Source organism: Oryctolagus cuniculus, chromosome 6 (assembly GCF_964237555.1).
Source record: "Oryctolagus cuniculus chromosome 6, mOryCun1.1, whole genome shotgun sequence".
NCBI lineage: Eukaryota > Metazoa > Chordata > Mammalia > Lagomorpha > Leporidae > Oryctolagus > Oryctolagus cuniculus.
In genome coordinates this window covers 141,226,582-141,232,581 of record NC_091437.1, presented here as the reverse complement: position 1 = coordinate 141,232,581, position 6,000 = coordinate 141,226,582, and positions in this window count along the sequence as shown.

The window sequence follows — 6,000 nt, the reverse complement described above, 5'->3', positions numbered from 1 at the left end:
AAAAAAAAAAACCTTATTAAAGCAGAATGAGCCTCAACTTCCCTCCCCACTCTGTCAATGCAGTGTCATGCTGCATATGTGGTAAACTACTAAGTAAGCCTTTGATTTTTGTGTAATAATGAGTCACCCAGCAGTAGCCCCCTGAACAGTGCACACTCTGTATTAGGGAAACCATTGAGTTATTCACTCTACCCAGGACTTTGACCATCTTCATAATATAGTCCGTATATTAATCTGTACAAACTGTTCAGATGCATTCTACAGAATGGCATTGTTTCTAGATGGCTACTACATATTCATTTTTTAATTTTTGTGATTTAAAGATGGAATCAGTGGGGCCTGCTCTGTGGAACATCATGTTAAGTTGCTGCATGCAATGCCAAGATCCCATATTGGCGTGCCAGTTAGAGTCCCAGCTGCTTTGTTTCTGATCAAGCTTCCTGCTAATGTGCCTGAAAAGGTAGCAGAGGACGGCTCCTATCCTTGGGCCTCTGCCTTCCATGTGGGAAACCAAGTTGGAGTTCCTGGTTCCCAGCTTCAGTTTGGCTGGGTGGGACCTGGGTGTTGAAGTCATTTGGGGAGTGAATCAGTGGATGAAGGATTCTGTCTCTCTCTTTCTTTTTCTGTTGCTCTACTTTTCAAATAAACAAATACATAAATAAATACATAAATACATTTTTATTCACCAATTATAAGATAAATATATAAAGTGTATATCTTTGTAAATAAGATTAATTTGAAGCACCTAAAATGTGTGCTGAGACTCCAACTGTTTGATTCTAACATACAGAAATTGGAAACTTATGGTCTTATTGACGCACTAATTGCATTCTTCATAAATGTTTCCTTATGATCAGGAATTGTAGGAGTTAGATTCCAACTATGTTCCCCACTTAAAGGCTGTCAATAGGGGTGGGCATGGTGGCATAGAAGGTTAAGCCTTCATCTACAGTACAAGCATCACATCTGGAAGCTGGTTCAAGTCCTAGCTGCTCCATTTCTGATCCAGCTCCTGCTAATGCCCCTGGGAAAGCAGCAGTAGATGGCCCAAGTCCTTGGGCCCCTGCACTCATGTGGGAGACCCAGAAGAAGCTGTTGGCTCCTGGTTTTCAATTGGCCCAGTTCTGACCATTGTAACTGTTTGGGAAGTGATCCAGCAAATTCTCTCTCTCTCTCTCTCTCTCTCTCTCTCTCTCTCTCTCCTTCTCTCCCCCTCACCCCTTCTCTCTCTGTATCCCTGCCTTTCAAGTAAATAAATACATCTTTCAAAAAAAGTAAAGGTCTTCAATATACCTGTGAATATGTGATCAGATATATATGTATTGTGCATTGATACACTGTTGGAGAACTTACATAATTGGATGTGAGTAGTTCAAGGATCTTTTCCAGTACTGCTTTTCTTTAAAAAAGTTCTGTAATACTGCATACAAATTAAGTAGTATGTAAAAAATAAATCTAAAACTATGAATAATAGAAAGAGGCAATTAGTATGAGGTTTTATAAGATAATTAAAAGTTCATCCGGTGGTCATCTGTGGTCATTGGCATGCTTCTTGTTGGAAAACCTAAAGTACTCTTGGGAAAGGTGAATACTTTTGTTGGGGGTCTTAGATATTACCAATGTTCTCTGTCCTCTGTCTCCAGTTTGTGAATTTCTTGAGGCTCTAGAAATTCCCCTTATTCTCAAGAGTCTTACTTTGTTTATCTTGCTGACTTAATTAGCTTTGAACTATGAGTGTCCCTGCCTCTCTTTCCAGACAGAGCTATCTCCAGAGTCTAGACTAGAGCAAATTGGAACTATTGCCCCGGGCTCTCCTCTGCTGGGGAAACCCAGCAGCTGGGATGCTACAGTAGATTTGTGGATGCTGGCTACAGAGGGAGGAGGGAGGGTGAAAGTTAATACAATGGAATACAATTATTGAAACTATTACCTGAGTAATATCTTTCTAGAGTATCTTCTGCCACAAAGTTTTGCCCATCCTAAGAAAAGGTAATAACTCCAGTGCCCTAAGCATCATAAACCAATGTTAATTAATTCATTCTCTTTATAACAACTGTATTTTCAATATTAATTCATGAACTCATGCAACTAACATTTACTAAGGTCTCACTCTATATCTTCACATTTGTAATAGATTTTTCATTATTTGTGACAGAAGATCGCTCTAATACATTAATATATATGTGAGAATCATACTACATGCTTATTAAAATTAAATTTTCAGGCCCTATCTAAAGAGATGCATACTCAGTAGGTGACATACATAGATTTCCATTTCTCAAAGCACCTAAGATTAGGAAGCATTTAATTAAATCATAAACACCCAAAGCATGAATCATGTCAATTCATCTACCAATGGTGTACCCAATATGATAGTGATTCAAGATATAATCATCTAATTTTCTTCAATTATATTATATGATTTATCACAAAACTTGCTTTTATAATAAACTCTTCTATATTAATTAGGGTCCAGGCAAATGGCATAAGACATACTCAAAGAATAATAGAAGAGAGTTTAATGAAAGGTCATTTATAGAGACACAGGCAGGTTTAAGGGAGCAAAACAGAGATGGAGAAATACCATCCTTAGGAAGCAGCCTAAAGATCTATAATCCCTATAGCTAACATCACAAGGGGAGAGTCTTAAAAAATTATTCTTTCATCTGAAAGTCAGAATCACAGAGAGAGAGAAAGAGAGAGAGGGAGAGAGAGAGAGAGAGAGAGAGAGATCTTCAATTTGCTGTTTCACTCTTCAAGTGGCCACAATGGCCAGGCTGAAGCCAGGTTGAAGCCAGGAGCCAAGCACTTCATCCAGGTCTCCCATGTGGACACAAGGGCCCAAGGACTTGAGCCATCCACTGCTGCCTTCTCAGCTGCATTTGCAGAGAGCTGGATGGAAAGTGGAACAGCCAGGACCCAAACCAGCACCCATATGGGATGCTGGCACACCACAGAAGGCAGCTTAACTCATTGTACCACAGCGCTGCTCCCCAACAAGTGGAGAGTCTTAATACCAAAACTCCATGAGGGTGTAGTAGCCGTGTCAGAGGGGCTGCTCAACAGGAGGGAGTGAGGGGGATAATGACACTCTTTCTTCCTCTTCTCTGATTTATTGATGTTGGCACGGCAGTTGGCACGGCAGCCCAGGTTCCTCCTCTTTACCATCCAGAGCAGGAAGGATGGGTAAAGTGGCTTCTTTCCAGAAGCTGTTGATCTACTGTCTTCCAATCAGTATAAAATTGCTAATGAACAAAGTTTAGAGTGAAAATACTAGTGTTTTAACATTTGATCATTTAGCCATGTCAGTGTAGTTGTCTGTATACCACTACATTCCAATTTTTTAGATTTATCAAGGACAAGCCAACTATATGGACACCAAGATGGAATGGGATGTTAAATAAACTGAAAATTCAGTTGACTAGATGAGCATACACTCTTAGACATATGCACATGTACACAGACATAAACACATGCTTACACATGTGCCTCCACTGACTTCGCAGGATGTTGTGAAATGTACCCTGCAGGAACCGGGAAATTTAGATGTGTATCATTCATTAACAATCACATAAACTTTTGATAATTTAACATATGCAAAACTTAGTAACTATCAATAGTATGACTTATACTAAGTTAATTCAACAGTTTAAAGTGAAACAACATGAAGAAACCACATTTATGCTTAAAGAGATTGTTTATCTCTACCTCATTCTTACGACTTTCCTAACTCATACTTCTGGCTGCTAAACCTACAAATAATCCCTCTCCATGTAAAAATTCTCAGCTTTTGGCCTCATGTTCTTTACCCCAATGTTTTAATGCCCAGAGTGTAGTTAGAGATCATTTAATTCACTATTTTTAGAGTAACATGGAATTGTGAACCAAAACTTAATGATAATGAGGACAATATTTCAGAAAAAGACAAACGTCTCCTCTGATATATTGCCAGAAATATGTGGCTGAGCTGAAGACCACCCAGAAGCTTCAATTGGCATATGATGCATCAGCGCATATGTGAGAAAGAAAGGAGAGGGGGAGAGAAAGAGAGAGAGAGAGAGAGTAAGAGAAGGAGAGAAACAATGGGGGGGGGGGAGAAGACCGAAAGGCAGAGAGGAACAATGAGAAGGGAGAGAGAGAAAGAGAGAAGGAGAGAAAGAGAGGGCTAGTTACATGGAGCATTTGAAACTTGGGCTCAATGATGTATCTTGAAGTAAAATTTGAACAGATTGTTCCAGTCTCCAAATTTGGTGTAACAAACATGATTATGCACCTATGACATCAATGTCTTCTTAGAGTTTAGCAAGGAAGTGAGATAAGTCAATGAACAATATCATAAAAAGTCATCCTGATGAATAGATATCTGGAGAGAGAAGCAAGAACCTCAATTCTTCCACTGCTAATTCTACATTGGAATTTAGGGTAGCTTCAAGCAAAGAGTTGGCACAAAACGCCTTTCAAATCCTTCCAAGTGAAGTGGCCATGTAAGTGTAAGTCAAGATGTATCAAAATGTCACATGCATCTGGGGAAAAGTGAGTGTATCACTGTCAGGAGAGGGGCCTGTATAGAGGCATAAAGTGAAGAATGAGATATATAGCCATACTATAGACTACGTAAGGGAGGAAGTGAATGTCACAATCACTTTTTGTGATTATTTTTGTGGCAGTAGCAAGCTTTTTTTTTGGTCATAAGAGATGGTAGCAAGCACAGAAGGGACATGCCCTGCTTTGCCAGCTCTGTATTATAATGAATGGAAGGAGAGGGAGTAGGGTTGAAAAACTCAATGGACTGCCCTGGGAGAGAGAATAACTTTCAAATCTGGAAAAGGTCAGTGTGGATGAAAAGAATGGTGGTAAGAGATACAAAGGGCTTTAGAGGAGGAACAATGGGAGGACTAGATAACCAATTGGATGTGAAGCTGGTGGGAGAGGATATTGCCAAAGCAGTCAAATGTCTGAGGTTTCTGGTCTGGATGACTCACGCCTTTAACAGAGATAGGGCTTTTCTACTTCCTCCCTCCTTCCATTTTGTCTGTTTTATAGCCTCTTCCTTAATTATGACATGGAATGTAGCACAGTTGCATTTGTGGTGGAGTATTCCAGTCTGAAATTAGGCAAAATCAGGTGTTAAGCTTGGTTATGTACAACTGAGAGTTAATTACACAAAGTTTGGAGCAGTGGATGGGATGTGAGAGTAAAGCAGCAGAAGGTTATGGTGCAGGGGTAGAAATATGAAGATTGGAATACGCCTACTTTTCAGGGTGAGATGGACAGCAGAGTTGGATCTATTAATTAGACATAAATGTTACCTCTTACCTGAGAGAAGAGTCTCACTATTCTCAGAAGAGTTTGGTTTGAATGCAGACCACTAAACGACCTCATTCAATTTGCTTTCAATCCAGTGAATAGTACTGGTATATAGCTAGATATTCATAAAGTTTAATGAAAAAACAAGAATCATTATTTTAATTCTGGGGCACCCTGATCAGGGATTTTATATGTGTGCATGCATGTTATGTGTGTGTGTGTGTCTACACCTCAGAAATTTGTTTCCCCTTTTAATTAAATAAAACCCATGTTTGTTGGCTTTTCGGGTGGGCTGCAAGGCCCATCTGTTTAACTAGGCATTTGCCTGATATTGGAGGGGGAGGATTGGCAAGTGTAACTGTGAATTTGAATACCAGATACAGGCTATTTAAAGCTGAATTTATCTTAATAAATACACCCAGAGGTGCTCGGTAAAAGGTAGTGTGGAAAATATCACAATTTGTGCAGAAGAGTACTTTTTTTTTTTTTTTTTTTTTTTAAGGCTGAGTGCTGCGTGATTGCGGGAAGGAGTAGGCTCAGGGAAGTTCTCTGATAATGTGTCTGGTTCCTTCGGGTCACTCCGTGAAGAAGGGCAGAGTACTTCAGTAACTGCTTGGATGTACTGGAAGGCAAAATGGTCTTCCGTTTCATAGGATGCAGTACTAACTTGAGAGCAAATAACACATAAATATG